This window comes from Lepidochelys kempii, chromosome 11, assembly GCF_965140265.1.
Source record: "Lepidochelys kempii isolate rLepKem1 chromosome 11, rLepKem1.hap2, whole genome shotgun sequence".
NCBI lineage: Eukaryota > Metazoa > Chordata > Testudines > Cheloniidae > Lepidochelys > Lepidochelys kempii.
This window is the reverse complement of record NC_133266.1, coordinates 10,583,200-10,599,254: the sequence shown is the minus strand read 5'-3', so window position 1 is coordinate 10,599,254 and position 16,055 is coordinate 10,583,200. Positions and strand designations below refer to the sequence as shown.

The window sequence follows — 16,055 nt, the reverse complement described above, 5'->3', positions numbered from 1 at the left end:
ATTTCTGTGGACAGCGCCTTGCACATTATGGATACTGGTGGAAGATTGGGGGGTTTACCTTGGTTATAATTTCACTGTCTAGTAGAGTAGTCTATCCTTGTTGTTTACCTCTATCCCAGGTTCAAGTCCTATAACCAAGTCCAGCAAAGTTCTTACGCACCCATGTAACTTTAAGCATGTAAGAAGTCCCATTGACTTCAGTGGGATTGCCCACAGGCTCAGAGAGCTACCTATGTTCTTCAGTGCTTTGCTAGACTGGGTCTATGTCCGACACCGGGAGAAAGAAATTTGCAAATTTCAATGACCATATAAATTATTCTGTGCTTTTAATAAACGTCACCTGACCAGTGTATAAACATTGATGGGTTGGAGCTGTTACATTGTTCTGGAATGTGTGTCTATGATCTAAATTATTTTTTTCATAGTTGTATAAATCTGTTGGGTAATTATGCATGAAATATGTTACCAAGTTATAGAATATGGACCCCATCCAGCAATGGGACTGCTCAGTTGCTTAAAATTAAGCAGGTGCGTAAGTGTTTTGTTGGATAAGGGCCTATGTATTTTTCATTATTTATTTTAGCAAGCTTTAAATGAGATCTCGAACAATCATGCCGATTGCTAAGCTTAATTCCCAAATTGACTGTGACCACACTGAGCATTTATAAGATGACTGTGTAATTTCTGATTGTTTTTTCATTAAGTAGCGGTTTGCAGAATGAGCAAGGGTTCCCCCCCTTCCCTGTGTCATACAGCTGACTAAATGCCTATATACTTGCTAGTTTCAAAATATAATGTACTTTTGACTGTAAGGTTATTTGAAGGAGGCAGAAAAAATTGATTCCCAATGCAATGCGCCAGTTACAAAGGTTCAGGTTTATCCATTGTGCAGCAACATTCCTGTTCATGTGACTAACTGGAATGCAACAGCTTACAATTCAGAATCGTTGTAATTAATGTATTTGGTCTCTGCCAGATATTTTGTTGAGTTTCAAGGGCTTGATCTTGCTTTTAGATCCCTGAGACAGTTTCCAAAATTTGAAATAGTGTGCTATGATTGGATCTTTCAAGGTGCCAATGGGCCCTCCTTTACTGGTGGTCTAGGTGTCTCTGCATTTTGTAGGAGGTGCTTAGCATCTAGTATGATCGGGCTCTTGGCATAGATGCTGCTTACGGGTCTTGCTCAGTGGAGCAGTTCCACTGAAGCTTATATCTCATGTGAGTAAAGACTCCAGGACTGGGCCCTAAGTGGGTGATCCACAAGTAGTTTGCTATTCTCAAAAATTACAAACCTTTAAACTCTCATATCTTCCAGATTGCTGATGCCACAATTCTCAAAAAAACCTCAGTTAGAACAAAAGCGTACGGCTTTAGCAAAATGCATTTGCTACGTGCTGAAACAGGTGGATCCGAAATCAGTTTATTCAGTGTAATTTATTCCAGACCACTTTCTGTAATAATTTATGCTTCCTAAGATGTGTATTGGGTAGCCAAGAGGGAACTGTGTCTGGCTACATGAGATTTTACACATTTTATATCTAACACAGATTCAGATGCAAAATCCGGCTCTGTGACAGATCATGTGAATTTGTGAAACTCCCTGGAGGAGTTGTGGTGCATGTATCAATGAATGAATTACATCCATTCATAGACTGAAGGTTCTTTTTTTAGCTGTGATAGATGTAATATGTTCCATGTGCTTCATTTTAATGGTAATATTTTCATTTAATAATTAATCCAAAGATAATGCAAGGTACTTAAAAATAGCTTTAATTTTACTTAATGTTTTCAAAACATAACAGAAGGAAGTTGCTTATATGGTACCAAAAGTGTTCTAACATGTTGGTCAAATAGTGGATTCTATGAAATTACCATAATAGTTATTAATGGCACAGGGGTAGATACTTGTCTTAGAGAACCACTCAGAGGACAGAAAACAAACTGGTTGAATAACAGGTTTCCTAATAAAGGAGGATCAGAACTTTACAAAGTCATCATTTCTACAGCTGGATTTGTACAATCACAGAATCATAGAATATCAGGGTTGGAAGGGACCTCAGGAGGTCATCTAGTCCAATCCCCTGCTCAAAGCAGGACCAATCCCCAGTTAAATCATCCCAGCCAGGGCTTTGTCAAGCCTGACCTTAAAAACCTGTCCACCACCTCTCTAGGTAACCCATTTCAGTGCTTCACCGCCCTCCTAGTGGAAAAGTTTTTCCTAATATCCAACCTAAACCTCCCCCATTGCAACTTGAGACCATTACTCCCTGTTCTGTCATCTGCTACCACTGAAAACAGCCTAGATCCATTCTCTTTGGACCCCCCCCCCCTTTCAGGTAGTTGAAAATAGCTATAAAATCCCTCCTCATTCATCTCTTCTGCAGACTAAATAATCCCAGTTCCCTCAACCTCTCCTCATAAATCATGTGCTCCACCACTCTAATAATTTTTGTTGCCCTTCGCTGGACTCTTTCCAATTTTACCACATCCTTCTTGTAGTGTGGGGCCCAAAACTGGACACAGTACTCCAGATGAGGCCTTACCAATGCCAAATCGAGGGGAATGATCACCTCCCTCGATCTGCTGGCAATGCTCCTGCTTATACAGCCCCAAATGCTTTTAGCCTTCTTGGCAACAAGAGCACACTGTTGACTCATATCCAGCTTCTCGTCCACTGTAACCCCAGGTCCTTTTCTGCAGAACTGCTGCCTAGCCACTCTGTCCCTAGTCTGTAGCAGTGCATGGGATCCTTCCATCCTAAGTGCAGGACTCTGCACTTGTCCTTGTTGAACCTCATCAGATTTCTTTTGGCCCAATCCTCTAATTTGTCTAGGTCCCTCTGTATCCTATCCCTACCCTCCAGCGTATCTACCACTCCTCCCAGTTTAGTGTCATCTGCAAACTTGCTGAGGGTGCAATCCACGCCATGATGGATCTCGGTGCTTGTGTAGAGTAACTTCAAGGGGTTCTGAGTGAGCACAGGGGGCTGCCCATACTGGGATCAGTGTACAGGATTGGGATTTAAGTCTGGGACTACTTTGGGATGCTTGAAGACCGAGAGAGGCAGAGACAATATGAACTTGAAACCAAGACCGTGTGCCAGAAGCACCCTGATTTGGTAGGTGGGAATTGTCTCTCAGATACCATGTATACTAAAGTGCACAGAGTGAATAACTTGATTCCTCAGTTTGGGGACTGACCCCCAAAATTTCCCCTCCACCCTCAAATTCTTTTCTGGTCAACCTGAAACTGGATTTTTGTTTTGTTTTGTTTTCTTGCCTATATGAAAGACAGGAGGTTGCTGAATAAGGATGGCCTCTTGTCCAGGTTTAATTGCTGTGCTGTGTCCAGGTGAGGCATAAATGGTTTAGATTGCCTATTTGCCTCATAAAATGAAACGTTGGTCTACGATAGATCGGGACATGGCTAGGGGCTCGTTCTGGACTGATCAGCTAGAAGGAACGATGCAATAGACACAGACGCATGCAGAGACTCTAATTGATCCTGTATGTATGAGGGGAGAAGAGAATTGGCCAGGTCTCAAAAGTTTGTTAATGTGATCGCAGGTTCTCCCTCCTACCTCACCTCCCTTTCTACCGTTATTGTAAATGATAATGAGAGACAGTTTTTTAATCAGATGGATTATACTGGACAATCAATTAATGTTCTGTCAGTCCATATAACGTTCCACAATGTGACCTTTCCAGGGTTCACTGTATATCTCAAGGGCATATGCTTTTTTTTTTTTTTTTAAGTACGAGACTTGGCATTTGTCTTGAGTCTGATATGCTTATCCGTAGTAAGACATCTTAATTATTATATAATTCCTTAGTAACTAAATATCTAAAATAAAAAATAATGAATTTAGTATTCTACATGTAGCCAGGAATACCAGTGATGATGAATGGGGAAGAAATACTTTGGTAGCATGAAGTGGTCAAGGGGTATATATGTGTACAGCACCTAGACAGTTACATGCTGACTCATGGCAGGGGCTCCTAGATGTTACCACAATACCAATAATTAATTATGATGTCTGACCTCCCATTGATGGTTCAAAAATATAAGTGGCTTGCCAAAGGACACAGTGAGTGACTGGCAGAGATGAGTTTAGACTCCAGAATGCATGATTCCTAGGCCCCAGTTCAGGAAAGTACTTAAATACGTACATATGTAAGTATATACTTGAGTTCCATTGAGTCAGTGCTTCAGTTCAGTGCTTTCCTGGATCAGAACCCTAGTCCTGTGCCTTTAAACAATGAACATGATCCTGCAAATACTTACTCACCCACATAATTCAATTGAAATCAATAGGATTTCTACTTGAGAGAGAGAGAGCGAGCTGCTCACTTAGGTAAAGGTGTGCAGAATTGGGCCCAGTATTTTGAAGCGGGACTGGATCATTCTTGATATATAAAGATTTAATTAAAATAAAACCAAGTAAATAACATCTTATTAAACTTAACATGTCCTCTCTTAACCAACAGAAACTGTTTCCAGGAGAGTAATTTACCAGCTATCTGCTGTATTTGTCTAGGACCGTACATCATGGTATTGCTAATGTGATCCCTCTAATGTGTCTTTGAAATATTAAAACAACTTAGATTTGGAATGAAATCTGTACACTTACTTGTCTTTGGTTGCTTCATGCAGCCGGGTTTCACTGTGTTGCCTTTGAGAATTATGAGTTCATTATACTCTTGCAATGTTAATGGCACTTTGTTTTCCCTAAATTTCTTCTTCATATTTATTTATTGATTCTTCATTTGAACACAGTTACACAGATGATGATGGTGCTTCAGAGAATGGCTGGCATGAGTTAATTTTAAGAAGGCCAAAGCTACAATGCCTTCCTTCCCCGCCAAATATTACTGTGTAAAGTTCAAAAAAAGAAAAGGAGTACTTGTGGCACCTTAGACTAACAAATTTATTTGAGCATAAGCTTTCGTGAGCTACAGCTCACTTCATCGGAGGCTGCTACTCTGAAACCTGTGTAAAGTTGAAATGCTAAGGCATCCAAAATGCTAAATCACTTAAAAAGACAACTGGACAAAGTGATTGTTCTATTCTAGTTCCGTGACTACAGTGTGCATAGGGGTGACAAATCTAAAATTGTTCATTGCAAACCCAGTGCCTGAACCTGTGAATGGCACACATAACTAATACCCGTGAGCAATCGTGTTGACTTTATTGGGGCTACTTCTGTGAGTAAGCAATCCACATGTGAATTGGGATTTGCAAGATTTTACCATTAATAATAAACCTAGATAGCTGTTTTCATCAGTAGATCTTGCTGGGCACATCTACACTGCAAATATACCCCCTGTGGCAGCGAGTCTCAGCACCCCAAGGCCACTGACTTGTGCTTGTGCTATGAGCTAATAATAGCAGTGTAGACATTCCCACTTGGGCTCTGAAACCCAGAAAGGGGGGTGGGTCTCTGAGACCGAGCTCCAGCCCAAGTGGGAATGTCTGCACTGCTATTTTTAGCTCTGTAGTGCGAACCTGAGTCAGTTGACCTGGGCTCTGAGAGTTGCTGCTGTGTCTTTTTGTTGTTGCAGTGGAGACGGACCCACTTTTACACCACACGTCTGATTCACTGTTACACCACACGTCTGATTCCTGAAATAATGTGCTTTTTCTCACCACTCTGATAAATAACCTACAGCAGTGGTTCTCAAACTGTGGGTTGGGACCCAAAAGTGGCTCATGAACCCATTTTAATGGGGTCACCGGGGCTGGTGTTAGATTTGCTCTGAGCCAGGCCTGAAGCAGATGCCTGAGCCCCACTGCCCCAGGGCTTGGGCTGGTTCAGGCTTTGGTCCCCTCTCCTGGGGACGTGTAGTAACTTTTTTTTTGTCAGCAGGGGGTCACAGTGCAATGAAGTTTGAAAACTGCTGACCTACAGTAAATTGCAGTGAGGCTGCCGGAAAGTCAGGACTGAGGTGTAGTGGCAGATCTGTAGGAGGTGGGGAGGACTGGAATACCAAAGAGCTGCAGGTCAAGACGGTGGTGCTTTAGCAGAGCTGGGGGGCAAGGTAAGGACTAGTACAACGATGAAGTTGTAAGTCAAGATTGGGGCTTATTGGCATTGGAGGTCTAAGAATGGAACAGCAGGTCTGGACTAAGATGCAGAGGCATTTGCCTGGGGAAGAGTTGGAGTATCTCTGGGAAACCACCTTCTATTGTTATAGGAGGGGATGGACTGGGCTAGTGGCAAGTGTTTGTAAATCAGGACTGGATTGTATCAGCAGAGCTTGACATGGGGAAGTTTGAGAGCATCTGTTTCCAGCCGTGGAAACATACCCTCTTACTGAAGAGTACTCAAATGCACACTCAGGAGAAGACATTTTAAACAAAAGTGTAAAATGAGGATTGAGTCTCAATGTCTAGGCAGCATGAGTCATGCTGCCATTGGAAACAAGGCATGTTTGTGCAAAAACTGACTCCTGTGAGTGGTCTGTCCTTATGCATGAAGTCTTATTCATTTCAATGAGACTACCAGTGAAGGAGATTTTACAGGATCAAGCAAAGTTATGAATCTAATACCAGGTTAGGTTGGTTGGGTTGGCATAAACTGTGATAACTCTGTGCCTAAGGACTACGACCTTCCTTTAAGTAACACAGTCTCAGTGTTAAGTTCAGGAAGATGCTATCACTTAATGAAAACTTCTTGTTTTCTGGCAGCATGGTACTCTGACCTTTTGCAGAGCTCTCAAAGGACTTGGAGATCCATGAACGCTTTAGAGACCAAATTATTTTCTCATTTACTCTGGCATGACCCCTTGGTGTCTTGAGGTTGGACCAGAGTAACAGAGAACAGTTTGGCCTATAGTGTCACACAAATATGTCCTTAAAAAGTATTTGGCTTATCTGTTACAGGGTTATATAGGGATGTTGTCAGGTCAAATTTGCCCTCCAAAATTAGGTTGTGTAAGAACAAGTCAATGGAAACAGGCTTTTTAAAAAGAGAGGTACAAGCACCACAAACATTTAAGCTTGAGACCCAGTTATGAAATGGGCTAGAAGCAGAAGTGAAATGGATGAGTCTTGTTTGTTTCGCTGGCCAGACTGATGGAACTGAAAGGGGCCGGGGGGGAGATCAAGATCCACATTCTGCCTTTCTTCTTTGTGTTGAGTTGTACTTCATACACAAAGTAGACCAAATTAACTATTAAGTGACTTAATGGAGCTACCCCAACTTATATCCTCTGAGGATCTGGCCCATTGATTCCAATGGGACTACTAGAGTAGTAAAGCTCTTTTCAGCCTGAGTTAGGATAGCAGAAACCAAACCTATATGAGCAGTGCAAGGAGTTGAAAGTAAGGTTTGTCTTAAATTATTACAGATATAATTGTGTTATTTGTAACATAAGTGAGGGAACTGATTTTGCATCTGTGGAAATCCATAGTAAAGTGTCCATTGACTTAAATGAGAACAGGATTGAGCTCTTTTAAATGTGTGCAGATCTTGCAGTTCTTACTTAGGCACACCTTGCTTTTGAAATCGCAGTATTGTCTGAGTCAGGATGGCAGGACTTGATCCTGAATTTTTAACCTGACAGGGTCTCTCTTAAAATGCAATGTCATAATTTAGGTGTCTCCAATTAGTTTTAAATAGCAAAGCTAACATGTTTCTCAGTTACAACTGAGTTGATAGATATTATTAAAAGGCAATAGATCAGGGGGGAATGCATGTTTATCACAGCCAGCCTTCCCAGATGAAAAAGTAAGCACATTTGCTGTTGAGGGGTAACTGAAAGCATTTTTGGAAATGTATTTCATGTGCTGCTTTAAAATGGTGCTTTCTGTTCTGACCAGTTTCTGGAACAGATTATCACGATTGTAGGAAGTACTTCAAAGCAGATTGGTGTAGCGAGATCTTTTCTGGAAACCTTGGCTTCTTTTATAAGACCAAAAGTTGCAGATCTGTCCACAATCTGTGTTGGCTCAGCTACGACAACGTGTATTTGATAAAAAGGAGCTGCTATTAATTTCCAATATGCAACAAAGCATTTATATTAGCTATATTTTTTTCTTTCATGGATGGTTCCAGAAAACTGGGGTCCTCCTCCTCCTTTTTTCTTTTTTGTTTTCAGAATGGGATTTCAATGTATCAACGTAAAGATGGACTACACGGTGTAAAAAGTCAGGCTACAATCTAAAGTGGTGGTGGCCAAATCTTGCCCAACTGAATGTTACTTTAGCAACTTGCTAAAAGGCAGAGGACTGCACCAAATGGACCTAAAAGGGAGCAGCTGTAGCCATCCCTAGATCTGCATTGTTTTTTTGCCTACAGATGTAGCTGCATTTTACCCCTTATCAAGGCTTTTTAAAATGTTTTTCTAGAATCTGTCACTTCCAGGCTAAATCCTGGGCATCGCTGGAAAAATGGAATCTTCTACATTCCCGCAAACATCGCAGCTAGCTGGAAAGCAAACTGGGACACTAGATGGGGAGGGCTCTGAGTTACTACAGAGAATTCTTGTCCGGGTGTCTGGCTGGTGGGTCTTGGCTACATGCTCAGGGTCTAACTGATCACCATATTTGCGGCCAGGAAGAACTTTTCCAAACTCCTTGACTCGTATGAAACCAAGCAGTACAATGATACTGAAATGTGCTAGCATTCCAGTTAATAGTTTATGTTCGTAAAGGACTTTAGAATCAGATACAACTTCTGTTGGGTGGAGAGGGGAAAGGGAGTGCAGAGACGAGAGAGAGAGAGAGAGCAACTTCAAGGAAAAAACTCTCACCCTGCTATGTTTAGCAGTAGATTTAAAAGAGCAAGAAGAAGATACAGAAAGAATTGGTCAATACCTGCAATATGATTTCAGCCTAGTGCCCTTATCACACTAAAACATCATAGCCATTATGTAGCACTTTATAGACTCCAGCAAAGGAAATCTCATTTTACAGATGGGGAGGCTGAGGCACAGAGAAAGTAAGTGACTTGCCCAGGGTTATAGAAGGAGGCAGTGTCAAGGTCAGGATTAGACCACAAGTGTTTATGATTCCAGTAATCATCTTTAGAGAGAGTTTCTGACATGCACCTCAGAAATCTGGCTAATTCTGCTTGTTGGTGTGCTGAGACCTTGAGATATTTGCTCCAGATGATAGGGAAATATTTTTTGCTCTGTAAAGTGAGCTCAAATATTATGCTGATGGGTGCCTTAGGGATGCTTACAATAACAAAATAAATTTCAAACTTGTTCTTTAGGTTTTGTCCCACTATTCACAGTGCTATCAAGTTGCTATCTCTAAAAAATTACCTTCCAAATATCTGCTCTTCCCACCCCTCTCCGGTTGGAGAAGTTTGGAAGCCATGGCTGGTGATGCCCCACAAGTCTGAAAACTGAGGTGTAAACTGCCCTGAGTTAAGTGCTGTTAGGACGTGTTTTAGAATAACTGTACTTGAGTGCCACCGTCCAAGGATCCAATTCAAAATTGCCCTTGGTTTTTGGTTGTCTTCTCTACTTTCCTACTCATTTTAATACTTGTCGTGTTCTATGGAAACATACAGTCTGTCTCAAATAGGAGGATTTTATTACGGAAAACAGATACAACTACTGACCCAGTGAAACAGGCTTCCACAAAGCTTGAGTTTCAGCTTTGTCTCCTTGTTCACCAATAATCCCACCCTGTCTGGAACTCTCTACACAGCACACAGTCATGTAGTGACTGAATAATATGATACAAGTAAACATATAATCAGAGCACTTGTCTAGGAATGGCCAGCTCTGTATGCCTTCCTCTCTTGGTGCAAGAGCCCTTTCTGGATTGTGCTATGTTGAAATGTTCTCTACCTCCTCACTTCATCTGCTCTCTGTCACATGTCAAATCTGTGATTAAAAGCAGACCTTGTCGTTACTTAAAACTCATGATTTCTCTCTTGTTTAATTCTGTAACTTTATTCTTTAACTCTGTAAAGCCTCTTGGGGTACAGTTTATATGAAAGATGCTGTAAAAATAAAGTTTAATTATTTAAAAAAAGAATTGCAAATCACCTTTAAATAAATTTTCTATGAACAGATCTAGCTTCTCTAAGCTTTTCCTTGCCTTCTCTTTCCCTCACAGAAAATTATTAGCCAAGTACCAATCTTAAATTTGCCTATGTTTTCAGAGAACATAAATTAATCTACTTAATGTGTAGAATGTTCCTTGCATCTGTCCATAATTAAATCACATTTGTTCTTAGGCACTCTTCATCTTCTGTAAACCTGCTTCCTGAGCAAATATTCCTTTCATTTGTAAAACAAATAGATCGGAGAGGCTGGAATTGATTATTGCAGCATCCGTTTCCCCCTGTGTCTGCTTCAGGTCTGCAAAACAGAGAAGTGTACGTTATGCACTCACAAGGGCGGCAGCATTTTTGCAGTTTCATAATAAACCCTATTAGTACTGTACCTTTCACTGAAAGAAAAGGAGTACTGGTGGCACTGGAGGATCGTAAATGCTTTGCCAATCTGGATGGATATTGCTGTTCCCATTATACAGGCGAGATCCTCAGCTCCACTGATTCCCTATTCCGCTGAAATCAATGGAGCTGTGCTCATTGACACCAGCAGAGGACCTGGCTCAGTATTTGCAAAAGGGATTTTGGGTGCCACCTCCCTATTGGATGCCCAGTTTGGACAACAAGGGCCCAGTTGTCAGAGGTGCTGATAACGCATGACTCCAGTTGAAATTGCTGAGAGCTGTGGGTACTTGGCATCTGTGAGAATCAGGCCCAGTAGCTGAAGTTGGGCACCCCAAATCAATGGCCAGTTCTGAAAATCTGTCTGCCTAGGACTGGTGCAGAGTGACCCAGTGAGTCAGCGGCAGAGCTGAGAGTGGAACCTAGGTTTCCAGCCTCCCATTCTCTAGCTCTCGGCCCTAACTGCTCATGCTGCATGAAGGCATGCACCTTGCTTCAGGCTAGGGAAGCAGGGTAATGAAGGAGAAACAACTCAATTCCTGAGCTCGGTAGCTGGTCTAAGTGGCAATGGTATTTGTAGTAGCCATAGTTCAATATAGTTGAATGCATGCCTGTCTGTCTAAGGGGTAAAAACTTTAAACTGTGGTGTGGTCCACTCTGTGTGCAGAGTAAAGATCCTGTGGTACTTCTAATGGGAAGGAGGAACTTACTCTGGAGTTATTCTCCTTTGCCACTGTGGTGCAGCGTGTCCTATGTCTGTCACCCTCCACTGCAGCCACAGCTGCCTTTTGGTGGTGCAATATGTATATACAGCACTTGGGCTAAAAAATGCCACAGACAAGAGTCTGTCAGATACCACGATTTAGATACAACAGCTCCTTGAATCCTCTTTGTCGTAGGTCAGGTTTGATTCCCAAACACCCATTTGTGCTCAAGATCCAAGAGACCATCCACTCTCAGACATCATGACTTACCCTGCTCTTACAGTCCTTGTTTCTTTTCCTCTTGGAGCTGTTCGCTCTGGCTGAGCCTAGCCAGATGATGGACTGTAAAGGAGCAAAGAATTTTGTTTAAACAAAAATATCTTCATTAGCTATCAGTTGTGGCTGCACTTTATGGAGCTGGACTACTTCTCTGACGTGCTTACTCCAGTGGCATAAATTAGAGCTGCTCCTTGATGGCTCTGACTTACCCTGGAGTCAGGATGGCGCAGGATCAGGGCGTTGTAACCAGCTCCAAGGGGAGGACAGACGGAATGGGGAATCTAGACTTCTCTCTCTCTCTCTCTCTCTGCCTCAGTGCCCTCCCTCGGTAAAGTAGGGATATGAATACTTCCTTTGTCTTGTCTATTGAAATCGCAAAGTATTTTAGGGAAAGAAGTTTCTCTTACTATATGTATATAGAGCACAAAATAGGCCTGTTCTCAGTCAGGGCCTCTCTAGATGCTATTGTAATAAGTTCAAAAATCCATTTATAATGTTTTTTAAATGCTTTCTGTTTGCCTCCAGATAAAATCTTTTAGCTGTTTGAGGCATTTAATGGAAATTGTTTTAGCAGGACTACAGTACCACAGCGGGCATGGTGTGTGTTTATGAACAGAGAGCACTAGGAGCCATGCAGTATGTCTACAGCTCAAGTTTTTACTGACTTCAATGGGTGGAATTGATTTTAGAGTTAGGGGCGACTCATTCAAATTTTGCTTTATTGAGCTTGTTGGCAACTTTTACTAACAATGTTAAAAAGGCTAAATGCTGTATGTGTTAAACTGGACATGGCCAAGAGATGGTTTAGAAAAACAAAATAATATATCCCCATGTGAACAGTCATTTAATTCCTCCAGATTTGTATGTGCATGTAGCTTTGAAGACGTTGATTAAGATCATCTTTTTTGCTGTAATATTATATCGTCATCCCACATGTGGAAAATATATCTGGCTGGAGAGTGCAACATCTGGCAATTACACTACAAGGTAACTTCATATAGATCTGTTAGCATACTGGAGGAGGAAGGATATGCTCGTCTGTCAAGCACAGGACTAGGAATCGGGAGACTTAGACCTGGATTCTTTATCTGGCCCTGGTTCTTCTACAGGCTTGCTGTGTGATCATGAGCATGTGACTTAACCCTTCAGTGCCTCAGTTTCCCCCACAGTACAATAAACAATACCTGCCTGACAGAAGTGTTGTGATGCTTACATCACTAGGATTTGTGAAGCACTATGAGAACTTGGCCTCAGACATACTGTAGAAATGTAAAATAAAAGTATTGTATTATTATGAGTTCTGCTTGGAGTCTGGAGGTGTCAGTCAAGTATCCTTTATAACTATTGCAAGATTTGCAGCATGTTAACAACAGATAGAAAAGAGAAAGAATGGTGCTATGATGGTTTAAGTACAAGCCCAGGAAATCTGACTTTTAAATCCATGTCTACCAGCTACTCTGTCAGTTGCCTTTGACAAACCACTTAAACTCTGTCTCAGCTTCCCCATCTGCCCAGTTGGAATAATAACGTTGTGAGGATTAATCAGAGGTTGTTTGTGAAGTGCTTTGAACCAGAAAAGTGTGAGTGTATTTAAAAATGCTTCCTGCCTCTGCCCGAGTTGTATGCAGTTAAAAAACTTAAAAATCAGAAAAGGAGTACTTGTGTCACCTTAGAGACTAATAAATTGGTTAGTCTCTAAGGTGCCACAAGTACTCCTTTTCTTTTTGCAGATTCAGACTGACACGGCTGCTACTCTGAAACCTTAAAAATCAGAGTGTGTAGTGCAGCTCCTGTTGGGTGATTTCCTCTTGGAATGACCCTTTTTTATTAAAAATCTAAACAACAGAAAGGACAGATGCATGCCATTAAAAAAGATAAAAAGATGATCTAGTTAATTTTGACTGTGCCATATCTGAAATCCACATCACTGTAGATATACTTACAGTGCCCCCAGATTCTCACCAAGCCCTGCTGTTTGTAACTCCGTTTGCGTCATTGCCCCAAATTACTTGCAGAACAGCTGGCATTAGCCATCCTTATTTTCTTTGATGGGAGAAGCTTGCGTTCCCCGTTCTTAGACTCTTCCACACCTGTGGTCCTGGTAACAAGCGCTGATAAGCAGAGAGTCACTGGACACATTCTATGCTTCTAATATTGGCTTTGGATCTAGTGACCTGTGCCAATTTAGAAAAACAAAACAAAGCCCCCGGGGCCATGATAACTTGAATTATTTCCCTTCAGCTCTTCCTTTCTGAAAGTGGAAATCCAGCTTGCATATATAGTTTGTGAACTGGAAACAAGCTGCTGACTCTGTTGGCCGTGATCCTCAACTCTTTGGTGATCAGAATGAAAGTGAGAGCTCTCTAGTGCATTAAGTCTCATACGCTAACCTTCTTGCTTGTTGAGCCTCTTTTCAGGCCGAAAAGATTATAAAAGTGTTGCCAAGCCTCTCTTTTCAGTGGCTCCATGTTCCCATGATATCGCATCTCACTTAATTTTGAAGTGGGCTGCCATGAGGATGTTTCCCATTCACGGCTCTGCAAGTGCTCACTGCAAAGGTCCAACTGGTTTTAAAGTTTCCATGAACTTTGTTAGTCAGCCCTAGCTTTGATGTGGACTTTAAAATACCAGAGGCAAGTAGTCCTCTTCCCCAGGAACAGAACTATGCCTGTGTTATACCAGACTAGATGGTCATAATGACCTTAACATCTCTGTATTACCTAAGGGTTCCTTGCTATCGGCCTGATCCTGAGCCCGTTGCAGTCAGTGGGAGGAGGCATCTTTCCAGGAGTCCAATGGGCTCTGGATCAATTTTGTTTTCATTTAATATGGTCTGTTGTATGTGAATTTTACATTGGTTTTCATAGCTAACTGCAGCTGATATAGTAATAGAGTGGGGTTTTTTTGATAGAAGGTGGCTATATAGATGTTGTACAACTAAATCTGGGGCCAATAGCATGTTGTAGCTTTAAGCGAGCAATTCCACGCAAACCATTATTTATGTATGCGTGTATGTATTTATTTATTTATGTAACCAAGTGAGAACTGCACATCTGCTGCAATACAGCTGGAGCACACATTGCTAAGGGCCGGGTGCCTTTCTCCTAGGGATGGATGTATTGCTTTATATGCTGTCCACCTGCATTTGAGTGTTTCACTTGGCTGTGCTAAAGTTTGGTTAAGTTTGAAAATGTGCAAATTTGTTTATGTAATGCCTTGGACAGATTTATGGAGTCTCGTTGGCGTGAAAAAATCTATAATGTGCTAGGATTTTATGCCACACCCATCACGTGGCCTCTGATTGTAGTAGAGTTGTGTGCTTGTCTGCTGCAGAATGGAATATTTCACATGCTCAAGAAATAAAAATCGATGGTGTTTTGCCCTCTACTGGTAGCAGCTTTGGGGGATAATCATAATGTTACTGCCTCTGATGGGGAGCTTTCCTTTTGCTCAAATGGCTGGGCCTCGCTTTTCCAGAGGAGAGAAGGGACAGGAGAGTCAACAGGTAGCTCATTGTTCACAGTATCTAGAAACTGTGGAGGTGGTGGCGTGCTGGGTTTCCTGTGTGGGTGATAGGTCTGAATTCTGCTGGGTGGGGAAGAGAGGAGCTCCCTTGTTTCTCTTTCTCTCTCACAGAGACACACAGCAAAAACCGAACAAACCCTATCAAGCTATTTCTTCTATGGGCTGCTGAATTATTTGGACGTGCTTTCTCCTGTGAGCTGGAAATGGGCGGTGTTCCTCACTGCCTCACGCTCTTTCCCTTCCATCCGCACTGCTGGAAGCAGGAAAGCTCCAGTCTCCCATCCTGGCTGCTGATAGGGGAAGCACCTGGTGGGCAGGGCCAAGCAGGATTCTCTCTCCTTCCCTGCAGCAATGCTGGCTGCTGCTTGCCCCTGTCTGTCCCATTCAGGAGCTGATGTTCTCCAGCACTGAGGCATTCTCCTTCCTGCTCTGCCTGATGCATGTGTCTGATTCAGGACCTGAGGTGCTACCTCCAGGGTGGACATGATTTAAATCACTAGTCAGGAAGACTTCATTTAATCATGGTTTTCTACATAAAAGTGCATTCTTGTTGGTAGTTATAACTTAATACATATTCGTCACAACTCAGAGATAGATGTAGGTTTCATTTTTAGAAGGTACACGCTATACATTTTTAAAGTGATTTATTTTGAAAAATTTTCAGATTAGTTTTACAGCTATATCAGAAAATGAATGATTGTTTGGTTATTTCATTTACCAAAGGTAACTGAAGCAGATATTTATGAAGTCATTGGGAGGTGAACTATTTCCAGTTCACAGATTAATCATTAATATTTTGGAGGATTTTCTTGCTATGCTGTATTAGGAGGAGAACATTACCAGAGAGACATTTAAATTGTTTTATTTAACTAAAACAACAACGTTAAGTATTCTGGATTTTTTTCTTCAACAGCAAACATGCTTGATTTGTTAAAATATTGTATATGTCCCTCGCTTCTCACATTTATGTCCAGACTTCTTCTCATTGTCCAGAACTATTCCACCCCAACAATCTTCTATTCATTTAACTTTTTGAAACTTTGCACTTTTAGAGAGAGATAAGGGATTGACTCTGTGTACACAAATTTGCAGAGGGACAATAAAGTTGAGGTCTGTTATTTCTCATCTCTCTC

The 16,055-nt window shown here is 41.6% G+C and overlaps 1 protein-coding gene across 9 annotated transcripts in view; it reads left to right on the top strand.

Moving 5' to 3' along the window:
- The window catches only part of SEMA5B (semaphorin 5B), a 363,565-nt gene that overhangs the window by 5,165 nt on the left and 342,345 nt on the right, over nucleotides 1-16,055 (top strand). The window contains exon 1 of one of the 9 annotated variants that reach the window (XM_073305092.1): nucleotides 5,880-6,038. The exons of the other annotated variants lie outside the window; for them this stretch is intronic. The gene's annotated coding sequence lies outside the window, so the exon portion shown is untranslated. Of the gene's footprint in view, nucleotides 1-5,879; nucleotides 6,039-16,055 lie in introns of those variants that run through there. 9 annotated transcript variants of the gene reach the window in all.